General features: G+C 48.1%; 1 long non-coding RNA gene across 1 annotated transcript; it reads right to left on the bottom strand.

Annotated features, from left to right (window-relative positions):
* Window positions 1–10,247: 10,247 nt before the first annotated feature.
* On the bottom strand, window positions 10,248–13,463 carry LOC139049847 (uncharacterized). The gene is made up of 3 exons (XR_011508616.1): window positions 13,355–13,463; window positions 11,133–11,207; window positions 10,248–11,068 (listed from the first exon to the last, which is right to left on the bottom strand). It is a non-coding gene; the product is annotated as an uncharacterized lncRNA (long non-coding RNA).
* Window positions 13,464–13,984: the final 521 nt, after the last annotated feature.

Genomic DNA, 13,984 nt, shown 5'->3' with positions numbered 1-13,984 from the left:
GTGGGTGACCCAATTCACTGATATATTTCCGGGTAATCTGACTTTCTCATCGCGAAACATTTGGTTGTTCCCGTGTCCACCTATAACGAAAGAACGGTCAGCCAACGAGCGGTCCGTTTGAATGTTTTAAACATCTCGGCAAAAGCGGTTCACACGCGAATAAATCACGCTATCACTTTACACAACCAAAGCATTGAGGTGCAGTATTCAGGTGCAATAAATTATTCTGAGAGTGAGAATATAGGTCATAGTCTCGGCGACATTCATGGCGTTCCACTGTCTAGCGGACTCATGGCCGGCGAACGCACGGGATTAAAAATAGTAAGCAACATAGAAATGGGGCAAAGAAAGGCATATTGCGGCTAAGCGTTATGCGTTTTTGATTTTTTATAGTGGAAGTTTTGCCATTTTACTGAAATTATTTGAGTAGGGCGTCGCAAGCTTAGTCATACACGGGAGAAAAAAGCATGTTTTCTAGATATGCTAAGTTTATTGAAACGTGGCTACCATCGGTTTTTCTTGGGAAAGGAATGAGCTGAATCCTAAACGCTTCGTGATCACGTTTTTGAACGCAGCCTCACATGCCCGCGAATTCAAGCCTGTTAACGTATAATAGTATTAAGCGCACCATATACGACCATGTTCTGCTTATATAAGCAAAGTGCACGTCGCGTAGGTGTATACTACACGAGACTCGCAACTACCTCGTATAGTCGTGTGGATAATGTTGGTTTGAAGTTCTCCCTCCTAATTCAAGGAATCCATGTCTTTTTAACCTGTAGCGTTTACCGGACGGCATCGAGAAGAGCTTCTTGCTTTTTCTGAAACTATTTTGGCATACGAAGGCACAGCAGGTTATGGTGATCGAAAATGCCGTGAAGTGACGTCGCACTTGCCCCAAAACGTAGTTGAAGGCGTTCGCAAACCAAACAAAACAGAATAGCAATGGCGCCAACATGCACTCCTCGCCATTCCGTAGACGCAAGCGAAAATGGTGCTGAACCGGAAGTACAAACAACTGAAGCCAGTGCTTGGGCCCACGTGATGCCATTAGGCCAATAGCGACGCGGCGTCTACCTCGGCCAGAGCGTGCGAGGAGGAGGCGGCATTCTTCAAAGCGTGTCGCTACTTTACGAAGTTTGAGGCACTTTATCTCGACGGCGTTCCTCGCTCGCGCACGCGAGATTGAACCGCGTTCGCTGGCTCACCCTCACACTCTTTCACTCATACGGGACCTCACGGCGACGGCGACGGCGGCAATCCTTCTGGAGTGTTCATGTAATTGCTATCGAAATGAGCGAAAACCTCGTTGAACAGCAATTATAAAGACTTAAACTCATAAAGTAAGAATGGAGCCAAGTGTCGGCAAAGACAAACAAAAGCAACGGCAAAGCCCATTTGAAAAATGCATGAAACTCGACCATCCATTTGTGAGTCTCGGTCTCATATCACCTGTTGTCGCAACGAAGCCTTCATTTCTTGTTTCTCGTGCTTACCCGAAAGGGCGAGGAGAACACATGCCCATGCAATGTATAGCGCCGTAAAATATGAGGTAGACAAACGCATAATTTGCCATTCTCCTATTTTTTGCCGCCATACATTGTGTGTGTTTGGGCCCTTTATGCTGGCACGAAAATCTGAAAACTCACCTACCAACGCTCTGTTTGTCATTGACGCATGTTCAGTGCACCTTGATGACATATTTTTTTTTACTGCCCACAACTAAGCAGTTTAGTACAGCTTGATTGTAGCTATTTGAAAAGAAAAACTCAACTTTATTGGCCAGTCTGATTTCTTTCTAAAGAAGTGTTTACTTTCAGTCATGATGCGTTACTCGGTCAGACAACTACCCCGCCGAACATGGAAGGTCTATAGACTACTCAGTACTATGCGAGCTTGTTGGGTACATACGTATGAATTTCCTTGTATGAATTTGTAAGACGTTGCATAACGTATTTGACCGGTTGTACGTCTCACAAGTTATATAATAAGACGAAATGATTTCAATACTATCCGGCTTCATCTGCACAGTTGTAGTAAGTGTCCTGCAGCGAAGCCTGCTCGTATCATCAGCAGTGGCAGCAGCTTCGTCTTCGGCGTCATCATGTGGCGACAAGACTCAAGGTGTAATCACGCAGAATAGCGCGAAAACGCGCCATGCGCCTCTTTTTACGTTGTTGAAAAGCAGGTCAAGCCCACAGGGGAAAAACAGTGCTGAAGAAAAAAAAAGACGTCTACGGAGCTGAGAACGAGAGCGCGTGAAGGTGATCCGAAAGATCCGGTGCACTCGAAAAGAGGCGTAACGAAGGCCAGCCAACCCAGCGTATCGTCGATTGTCACCTCGACTCCCGTGGCTGCCCATTCCAGCGCCGGAGACGAAATCCAGCTGCAAAGGACAAGGCAGCCCCAAGGAAATTGGACGTAGCCGCGAGGAGATGCAAGCAGAAAAGTTCCCCGAATCGGGACTTCTCTACCGACGCGCAGGAAGCTGTGCTCTGCTCTTTTATTTTATTTTTTCTTTCACTCTGGCGACGCTAGGGCGGCTTTGTCGGCACGCGATGTGGTTCGTTAGGCACCAACCGTTGGTTCCACGGTACTGGAGAGCAAAAAGCCGACTTGCAGCCTTCGCCTGCGGCGGCAGGTACCTGAGTTAGGCCAAGAACTTGGCATCCGAAAGGATCAACGCGTATTTCGTGGTGTGTAGAAGAAAGGTGTTGACTGCGGTGTTAAGCGCCTATGGCGCAACTTTGACCCAGAGCGTGGCTTCTGTCGGACAGACGCAATTTTCAAATGCGAAGTCTTCGACCGTTCGAGAAAGTTACGCAAGACTTATTTCTCACCAAGAGCAACAGTAAGTTTGCGAAAATCACAAATCAGGCACGATTTATTGATTTCTTCGTCGTGGTATTCTAGGTTATCAAATCTTTGACGCATATAACTGGCACTGGCTACTACTTTTTTTCATAATGTTACCAGATACAAAAAGGCCATAATATTGAAAAAATAGGTTTTATAAAGCATACCTAAAGTGACGAGATCACATAATTGCACTGAAGGCCGATCCAATAAGATGGACTAGTTTGCTGACAGTCACCGTTGGTAGACTTTTTGGCTTTGTTCTAGAAGCAGATTTCCAGCGAAAGCACATTTCGGCCTGTCTGAGGGCATTGCGTGAGAAGGCGAACACTTCCTGCGCAACAAATTGAAAAGTTCTGGGGCATAAATACTGGGAATATTGTGACGCAGCAGTAATCACGGCGTTTATTCCGCCTCAAAAGATTAGGCGAACCGACCACGCCCACAGCACGGAGCACACACGAGAACCAGCCCCACAAGCGATGATGAAGAAGAACCCCATATGAACCCCATATGATGATGATCGTGTACAGATGACAGAATATAGCTTATAAATTCCCACACTAATGTCCCCTCGCGCGAGAGCGGCCATCCTGGCCGCAATTCAAAGGGGCGGTGAACGTCTCGTGAAAGGCTTCATACGGGAAACGTGGACAATCTCAGCGGCGCGGCAGCGGCGGTCATTTGGAACAATGACTGGTTCCACGCGATAGTTCACTGGAGAAGTCTGCTCCAAGACTCTGTAGGGGCCGATGAAGCGAAGCTGAAACTTGTCACACAAGCCAGGAGTACGAACTGGTGTCCGGAGAAGCACTTCCTCGCCAGGGCGGAAGCACACGACGCGATGAGAGGCGTCGTAATGCTGTTTGCGGTCCTGTTGCCGTGCTTCGGTGTTGGTGCGGGCGAGCTGGCGACAACGCAGAATGCGGGACACATATTCTTCGCAGGAGGAAGGACATTGATGGACAGTTGGCGCGAAGAAAGAGACGTCAAGACAGGTAGAGGGCGAACGACCATAGACAAGGTAGTATGGCGAGTAACCGGTCGTGCGTTGAACGGCGGTATTATATGCAAAGGTAACGAATGGTAAAATTGCGTCCCAGTTTCTGTGATCCGGGTCAATGTACATGGCTAACATGTCAGACAGCGTGCGATGAAATCGCTCTGTGAGGCCGTTGGTTTGCGGATGGTAACTGGAGGTAGTCTTGTGGGTGGTTCCGGAGGCTCTGAGTACTTCGTCTAGTAGTTGCGAGAGGAATGCTTTTCCACGGTCGCTCAGGAGGACGCGAGGAGCACCGTGACGCAGTATTAAGGATTGAAGTATGAATGCAGCAACTTCAGAGGCCGAGGCAGAACTCACACAAGTTGTTTCGGCGTAGCGTGTCAAGTGATCAACGGCTGTCACAATCCATCGTTTACCGGTGAGAGTCACAGGAAGAGGGCCATATAGGTCGACTCCAACGACCTCAAATGGTTGCGACGGACAAGGAACCGGTTGCAGTTGTCCGCTTGGAGCTGATGTAGGGAGCTTTCGACGCTGACATAGAGCGCAGGAAGCGACATACCTCGCTACACTGGCGGACAATCCAGGCCAGTAGAAGCGCCCTTTGATGCGGTCATAGGTTTTCTGGAAACCAAGGTGACCAGCAGTCATGTCGTCGTGAGAAGCCTGCAGGACATGAGCACGTAGAGACCGTGGCAGGACAGGAACCCAGCGTTGACCGTCAGGGTGATAGACATGACGGTATAGGACGCGGTTTTCAATCTTAAATTGCGTCAGCTGCCGACGAAGGCGGGCGTTAGGCGGGCGCGAAGCTCCTTGAAGGTGGTCTATGATGCGCCGACAGTAAGAGTCGGCAAGTTGATGAAATTGGAAGGATTTGTTGTCGTGTGGAGGCATCTCGTCGACAGTGGCCAACAAGAAAGCATCTGAGGAGGGATCGAGCGAAAGCTTGTCACTGATGGTAGTTGGAGCTCCATTGCATGGTGTCGTAGGAAGCGGACAGCGAGAAAGCGCGTCTGCATATTGGTGTTTTTTCCCGCACTTGTAGGTAATGGTAAAGTCGTATTCTTGCAAACGAAGGATCCACCGACCAAGTCGTCCAGACAAGTTCTTCAGCGTCGAAAGCCAGCATAATGCATGATGGTCTGTAACGATCGTAAAGTGGCGGCCGTGAAGATAAGGTCGAAACTTCTGCACAGACCAAATGATAGCTAGACATTCCTGCTCCGTGATGGTGTAATTCTTTTCGGCGTTTGTCAGAACGCGACTTGCGTATGCGACGACCCTCTCACCTAAAGTGTCGTCTCGCTGTAGGAGAATGCCACCAATTCCGTGACCACTAGCATCCGTATGCAGGAGGGTAGGAGCAGCTTCATCAAAATGGCGTAGGACCGGTTCAGATGTGAGAGCGCGCTTCAGATGGGTGAACGCAGATTCACATTCGGGAGACCACACAAAGGGAACATTAGAAGCCAGTAATTTGTGCAGAGGTGACGCTATTGAGGCGAAGCCCCGTATGAATCGCCGAAAATAGGAAGCGAGGCCTAAGAAACTACGCAAATCTTTGGTCTTTTCGGGACGAGGGAAGTTCTGAACTGCGGAAACCTTGTCAGGATCAGGACGAATGCCATCTTTGCTCACAATGTGACCTAGAACTTTGATCGTCTTGCTGGCAAAATGGCATTTCTTGGTGTTTAGCTGAAGTCCAGCGTTGGCAAGGCACGTGAGAACTTCATCCAGACGTTGCAGGTGCTGAGAGAAGGTTGACGAGAAAACAACAATATCGTCCAGATAGCACAGGCAAGTCTTCCACTTTAGGCCACGAAGAACGGTGTCAATCATGCGCTCGAACGTTGCGGGCGCATTGCAGAGGCCGAATGGCATGACATTAAACTCGTACAGCCCATCTGGTGTTGAAAACGCTGTTTTCTCCTTATCGTCCTCATGCATAGGTATCTGCCAGTAGCCGGAACGCAGATCGATGCTGGAGAAGTACTCGGCACCCTGCAGGGAATCCAAGGCATCGTCTATTCGCGGCATAGGGTATACATCCTTGCGCGTAATCTTGTTAAGTGCTCGGTAGTCTACACAAAATCGAACAGAGCCGTCTTTTTTCCGGACCAAAACAACGGGGGAAGACCAAGGGCTAGCAGAGGGGCGTATTATGTTTCGTTGGAGCATGTCGGTGACGTTCTCGTCAATGACTTTCCTCTCGGCTAGCGATACGCGATATGGTCTACGGCGCACGATGGATGTACCATCTGTCTCTATCCGATGCGTCGTAATCGAAGTCTTTCCCAACGAAGTTGAATGCGCGTCAAAGGAAGCTTCATGTTTTTGGAGCAAAGCAAGCAATTGTTGTGACTGCGAAGGCGTCAGGTCGGAACTGATGGCAGCTGCAAGAGCTGAAGGAGATGCGGCCCGTCCGGTACAAGGACCTTCAGAAGAAGCTGGTTTAAAGGAAACAACAGATATAGACTCCGATTCAGTGGCGCAAGCCAATGTAGTGCCTTTAGGGATGAGAATCTTTTCGGATGTCGGGTTTGTAGCGTAGAGAAGTGCAGAGCCATGATCAAACCTAACCAGCCCTGATGCAAAGGCTATCCCTCTTGCAAGACAGCGTGTAGATGGCAATACGAGCACGTCGCCGCAGTCAATCACACCAGACGTAATAGTAACGATGCTTTGATGGCGAGGAGGTAACGCGGTATCTTCTGCAGCAAGGAAGTGAAGGGGTGCGGCATCTGCATGAAGAGAATAGGTCGTGTCGGTCATGTGGAGAACGCGTTGTCCACAGCAGATGGAGGCGGAGGCCGTAGAAAGAAAATCCCATCCCAATATGAGCTGCTGGGCACACGAACTTAGCGCTGCAAATTGTACGTGATGTAGAAGTCCATCGATGGAAATACGAGCTGTGCACCAGGCAATAGGTCGAATGGAGGCCCCTTGAGCAGCGAGTAGCGTAGGGCCATCATAGGGGGTCATAACTTTCCGAAGTCGCGAACACAAATCACGGTGAATGACTGAAACACTAGCACCAGTGTCTATTAAAGCTTCTACTTGTACACCTTCTACAACAACCAATATCACATTGTACGGACGCGATGGAGGAATTTCTGTCCTGTCGTTCGATGCAGCTTTTCCTCCAAAAGCTGCATAATTCAGTTTTCCGGACGACGCTCGGCAAATTGAGAAGCAGGTCTCAGTGGGGACGTAGAGCGGCGAAGGGGTGACGGTGAGCGGCGTCTCGCAGGACGGCAAGCCGTCTCGGATGCTACAGTAGGCGATGGAGAGCGTCCGCGTGGTGGACCATAAGGACGGCGTTGGTCATGGAAGCTCCCTAGACGATTGAAAGTAGCTCCGGGCGAAAAGTCATCCCGTTCGTATACATCATATCCGCGACGCTCGTCTTGCTGGCGCTTGCGGCAAAAACGCGCTATGTGGCCACGATAGCCGCAGTAGTAGCAGATGGGACGAGGAGGACGCCACTGTGGATAGCTGGTTTGGGTAGGTGCGCTGGTAGTCATGGAAGCGATGTGAGCCGGTGTTGGTTTTGGAGGCATCGGTGGGACGATGACTGGAGTAGCTGCGGCTACTTGTGCGTACGTTGATGGGGCCCTAGGGGTTAGAGGGTCCGTGTACGCTGCACCAGCCATGGATGCCAATTCCTCCTTGATGACGTCTCGCAGATTGGTATCGGAGGCAGGAGAAGGCATAGGTCCCGCGGCTAAGCCAAGATACTGGAGCTCTTCTCGAATTATTGCGCGGATCATCGCTCTCAACGCAGAGTCGTCGGTGGTAGTGTTTGTAGTGGTGTCTGGCTGCAACCGTACGGATTCGAGCTCGTCAAGGCGCTGGCAAGTAGCGGCGATATCAGTGACGGTAGCGGGGTTCTGGATGGCTAAAGCATTGAAAGCAATAGCTCCGATGCCTTTGAGGATGTGGCGAACCCTGTCTGATTCGGTCATGGCCGTGTTCACGCGTCGACAAAGAGCAAGCACATCCTCGATGTACGACGTATAAGATTCACCGGGCTGTTGCTTGCGAGTGTCGAGCGTCTTTTTTGCGAGGGCGGAACGAACAGCCGGTGTGCCGAAGATTTGGCGGAGCTGCTGTTTGAAAGCGCCCCAGTTCGTGAAATCAACCTCATGGTTGAAAAACCAAGTCTTCGCTACTCCTGTCAGATAAAAGGCGACGTGACGTAGCTTGGACGCATCGTCCCAACGGTTAGCCGAACTCACTCGGTCATAGTCGTCCAGCCAATCCTCGACGTCTTCGCCGCGAAGTCCAGCAAACAGATGCGGATCGCGCTGGTGCCCACTGACAACCCAATACGGAGAGGCTGGGGTAGCCGAGGCCGAGATGGTGGAAGTAGAAGTGCCTGTTGGCTCGTCCTGCGACATGCTGGCGGACAGCTGGCACAATCGGCGACCCGATCGAAGCTCCAGGAGGTTGAGAGGGGAGTCAGAGGACGGGGGACCGAAGAGCACACTCCACCACTTGTGACGCTGCAGTAATCACGGCGTTTATTCCGCCTCAAAAGATTAGGCGAACCGACCACGCCCACAGCACGGAGCACACACGAGAACCAGCCCCACAAGCGATGATGAAGAAGAACCCCATATGAACCCCATATGATGATGATCGTGTACAGATGACAGAATATAGCTTATAAATTCCCACAATATATAGTTCACCTAAGGATTTTTTTTCCAGAGCAAAAGTTACTATTCCGAAATTGAAGCCGATCAGTAGTGAAGTCATGTTTTCTTAGCATAAATTGTAACACTAGCATCACATTCGATATAACCGGACTTAGTGTGTGTCACGAAGTACACAATCGCTACAGTTAACATTCGATCAAAAAGTGTTCGTCAACCACTTCCGCCAACACTTCTGTCACACCACCACTTCCATCAACTGTCAACATTTGAAGTGGTTATAGTGAGGGGGAACGTCACTATGCATTTCACACGATAGAGACGGGGTAACAGCAGCCGATTCAGAACCTGTGTAATTGCAAACCGTTCTGCCTGGTGTTATGGCGCAGAGGTAAAGCGTTCGGCTCACGATAATGGAATTTTGGCTGCTAATCGCATGGTGATCTTTCCTTTGTTTTTGTGTGTTGTTGTTGCTGCCTTTATTTTCGTTTGACTTCGGCCGTACTTGCTTTTTTGTCCTGTGCGTTGCCCTTACGCCTGGCTTGTAGGGCTCCTGCGTAGGGGAGAGAAGTGACCCATTGCGTAGCGCAGGGAGAGGGAGTGGGGGCCTTAGGTAGATGTCGCTACAGCGGCCGCATACCGTTGAATCACAGTGATCATAAGGTAATCGTGACTACCCTGACAAAATCATAGAGTTACTATACTGACTCTAGAGGACAAGCTACCCATAGGGCCCATGCATTAAAATCGGGAACCTCAAGAGCGCCGCCATGTTGCTACGCGCCGAGGTTGCCAGCTCCTGAGACGCTTGCTAGACTTGGTGACAGTAGTCAGTTTTAATCCGACAACAGCAGCAGCGTAGCAGCATGGCGTCTCGCTTGTAGTGTTGTGATGTGTGCGTGCAGCCGAGTGTTTGGGCTTTATAAGTCGGTTCTTTATTCTATGTTGCGGGATGGTGTGGGTGTGGTGCATGTTGGCCGTACAGCTGGCAGTTATGCAACCGAGGGATGATCCTGTTCAAGTTTCCGGCGGTATGCGGTTTTCAGCGGTCACGCCTGTTGCAGGAGTGTCACTCGACGAGGTTACGAGCTCGAAGCTGTGGTCAGATTCCTCGTTGGCGTTCCGTAATTCTCTTCGCACGGGCGCGGTATGTTGCAAAAGCCGCTTTCGCGATCTATCGTCGTGACGATAGATCGTTTTTTTTTATTATTATAAGTAATGATCCAGCTGTAGGGCACATGTAACCGACAAACGGAAGTCTCAGGAGAGCACCTGAGATGATAGTAGAGCAGGCGGCGCAGGAACTCCAGGGCACCCGAGGGACAGTGGGGGGGATCAAAGCTCGAAGCAGAACGGTACGTAGGTTGGGGCCGCCGAGGCAGGTGTGTGCCAGGGAGTGTTCGCACGGACAGCTCCCCTGGCACGCGCAGCCGTGCCTCGCAAGGTCGAGATACTTTAAAGGCACCTGCGCCCATGATCTTTCTTTTGCCTCGGCGCAGTGAGCACGATTAACGAGAATAATGTGGAGGGCATCCGGTGCAGTCGCGAATGCATCATGACAAATGTAGCTCGCGTCGCCTGGCGTCTGTAATATCAGAGTTGGTTGTATGAACTTTATGCATAATACGCTTTGTTACGGTACCTTAACGGAATGGGTCTAGAGCACGGTGTTGGTACATTTTTTCGTACCGCCCTAGTGCTATACCCCCACTCCAAACACACACATACCCCCTTTTTTATGTATACATACAATTCCTTGCCATGACAGATCATAGCCTCCTTTATTTTTGAAAAATAGAGGAGGCTACGGACCGATTGACCAGTTCAAGTTGTCAACTTGTCTGTAACTGTCGTAGGAACCACTGTAATAAACACAATTCCACGATCGGATTGTTTACTTTCATTTTTTGTTGTAACACTGAGGACTACATAGAACTTTATTTTGTATATGTGAGAGAAGTATGTGGATATCACGAGCTTAAGCCAATGTGCGATACACAGACAAAGCAGCTGCTACAACATGAACTGCATTGAGGGCCACACAACACATACGTAATTAAAGGTGCAAAATATCGTGGGAAGCTTCAAAATACGCTCTGTAGCACTGCAAAGTATAACATATATTGTATGTGTACAATAAATGTTCAAACATACAATGCGTCAATGTCCCATTTGCCTTCAAGTTTATTATGAAGTTCAAGTTTACTGAAGTTTATTATGAGCATATGTACAACGGGAATCTACTAACACACCCGCAGTCAAGGTGGCTGTTCGAGGTGTGCTGGCTGCCTCAGTGTAGGAAAAAGAAATTGGGTAAATGTCGACACCAGTGCCACTGCTTCTTGCCTCTGACCTGCACGTGTCTCTGCGGCATCTTTGTGCACAAGTGTGCTGGCGTGGCGAGGCGTAGGAGTCATCCAAGAGAAAGAGTATTGTTTACATGGAAAAGTGGCTGTTCACATTGCCTGTCACTTTCCCTCAAATGTCTCCTTGGCGACTAGGGTGACACACCCGCAGTCAAGGTGGCTGTTCGAGGTGTGCTGGCTGCCTAAACGAAATAAAAAGAAATTAGATGAATGTCGATACCAGTGCTATTGCTTATTGCCTCTTACCTGCATTTGCCTCCACGGCCTCTTGGCTTGCGGAGTCTGTATGAGGGAGCTGCTGTGGCTAGGCGTAGGCATTGTCTAAGCAAAAAGAAAAGGCCATTTAAATGGGGAATTATGGAAATAAATGCAGTTGTTATGTCTGCTTCTTGCACTCTTCTTGCCTAAAAGTTTCCAAACATTGTGTCCAGAACACACCAGCACTTTGACTGCTTCTGCTTTTTACCTGCAGGTGTTGCTGCGAGATCCTTAGTATGGCTGCGTGCAGCATTGTAACACTTGGTGGAGGCATTTGAAGTGGTAGCCGAAAACATAAAGAATCATCCTTGTCTGCACGAATGCTTTCAATTTCTAAATGCAGTGGTAACTATCACCATTGGTGCAAGGCCCCCCCACATCTATGCGGCAAGTGCCATAGCTCGAAACTGAATTGTTCCTTTAGTGTTTCACAAGGCATCTGATATGTCCACATTAAATGTGATGTGTTTGTTTTTATTTATCCGTGTGGAAAGAGCATCATTAAATGGCTGAAGTACTATAGCACCAAACAGACGACACAAGAAGAAGAGACACGGACGAGCGCTTATGTCCGTGTCTCTTCTTCTTGTGTCGTCTGTTTGGCGCTATAGTACTTCAGTAATATGCACCAACTAGCCCAACAAAAAGTTCTGCTGGAATATCATTAAATGTTTTTTTTTTATTTTTGCGTGTCTTGTTTTTTGGTTTATTTCTGAATTTATCATGATGCTAAAGTGACTTAGGTATGTAATGGCAATCAGCTTTAGTTTTGCAGAAAAACAATGCATTTCCTGACCCATTGTCTGACTTCCCCTCACTCGCATAATTTTGCAGAGTATTCTACCTATATTGACTTGCTTGACCTCCACTAAAGAGTCTTGCATTTTCAAATACGACTCTTTCCTTAAAATCATTCGACACTTCTCATAATTTCTGTACCTTGGGCTTCTGATACTCTGCAGTCACCATTTTTGCTTGTTTCTGACTAGAAATATCTTCTTTAATTTAGAGCTTAAATTTTACTTTTGGAACACATGGAAGAGGTTGCCATTGCATATCTGCATAAAAGGGAAATATGTTTGATTAAACATTTGCAAAATCCAATTGAAGATTGATGAATGCAGCTTGCAGTGTGATATGACTGAATGAGCCATAAAAGTAACTCATCTCACTTGGTAAATGAAAGCACATATTAGTGTGATGCACAAGATACGTTACACTAACGTGGTGGGTTCTCTTGCTTATACAGCAAAATAATCGGTGCGCGAGAAAAAAAGTATTTTTGCATAACCCTTGTACACACTGACTTAAGGAAAATGAGCTGGAGCTGTCCACATGATGTACTTATTTTACCTGCGAGTATGGTCAACAAAAATGTGTCCCAGCTGCTTAGTGGTATTCGGGATTATGTCAGTATTGCATATGTGCCTGTTGTCGAAAATAATTGAATTTTGAAAATGCTCGCAGGGATCTGATATGCATATCTGCAGTTTATGGATACAAGTAAAAGACAGCATCAAGTGCAAGTGAACGGTCCCACAGGCCCGGAGTCGATCATGCAAATAGATTCGCTGCACAAATTCGTGACCAGAAAATATATTCCACATGAAATGGCATGCAAGGAAGTGTTGAAAATATTGCACAGTTACTAAAACGCCTACGCTATTATTATGTGGGTAGATTCACTCGTTATGCAAAACGGACGTGAGGCGTGCAGACAGGACACAAGAGTAGAGTATTTGCAAGCAAGCAACACGAGCGCCGTCCACTCCTCTACTCTTGTGTCCTGTCTGCACGCCTCACCTCTGTTTTGCGTAATAAATCCTTACCAACTAGCCCAGCTTTCTGTCATTCTAAGTCTCGATGCACTCGATTTCATCCGCATTAGGCACTCGCCTCTTGAATAGTTCGTGGCACAGAAATACTCGGCATCAGGCTGTTTTTCTGCTGTGGCCTTTGTACAAGCATGATTGTTCAAAGTGCAACAAATAAACAGATTCTTTGAGTTGCTTGTGGCTTCGCCAGTACAATTCCAGTGCGCTGGTCCGCCTGTCCAGCAATTTTCTACTGAAGGGAAACCTGCAAATAAAAACACCGCTCCGCATGCAGAAAAATGCTCTACTGTGACGCTTCTCAAACGATTGTGATGCACCACAAGAGCTGCCTACTCGCGTGATATTCTCAACAAGGGGATACATTCGTTTACTTACATGTGAAGGTATATGCCAGACTACTTCGGGGCTTCGGTGGCACATAAGGCACGAGTGTGCCATAGCATCCGATGTCGACGCGCGATCGCATGTCAAACCTAAACGAAACTACTACGCATCCAAAAAACATATTCGAAACCGAAATTCGCGTCATCCTTTATTGCATGAATGCGTACATCGTGATCTACATAGGTCACGGACTTAGTGATTGCTTTCTGTAAACTTAATATTAACGTACCACCTCCATAAAGCCATCAGGTATGCGTTTTTAGATGACAAAGCATAAGGTGACCTGCACTTGTTCTCAGCTCTTTCAATAGTAATTGCGCTGGCCACATTGACCAGTAGCAACAGGGCGGCGCCCTAGAGGTTCCCACTTTTCCGGCCCAGCTTTTCCTCTAGAGTTGTTCTACTAACTCTATGGACAAAATAAAGTCTCAATCAGACATCAACCACTGTCTTTACCTAATCTTCCACGCAAACACATCAACTCCCATCATGAGACACTTCAAACAAATGGCAACCATTCCACTTTGTGAAGGTGAAATGGCAGCGAAAGCTGACTACAGTGAAAGCTCTCAAACGAAAAGCGAAATACTTTCGCTTCCATTAAATCTTCACACAGTGGAA

Source organism: Dermacentor albipictus, chromosome 9, assembly GCF_038994185.2.
Source record: "Dermacentor albipictus isolate Rhodes 1998 colony chromosome 9, USDA_Dalb.pri_finalv2, whole genome shotgun sequence".
NCBI classification, from domain to species: domain Eukaryota; kingdom Metazoa; phylum Arthropoda; class Arachnida; order Ixodida; family Ixodidae; genus Dermacentor; species Dermacentor albipictus.
The sequence above is the reverse complement of the archived record's forward strand: the minus strand, read 5'-3'. Positions and strand labels throughout refer to the sequence as shown.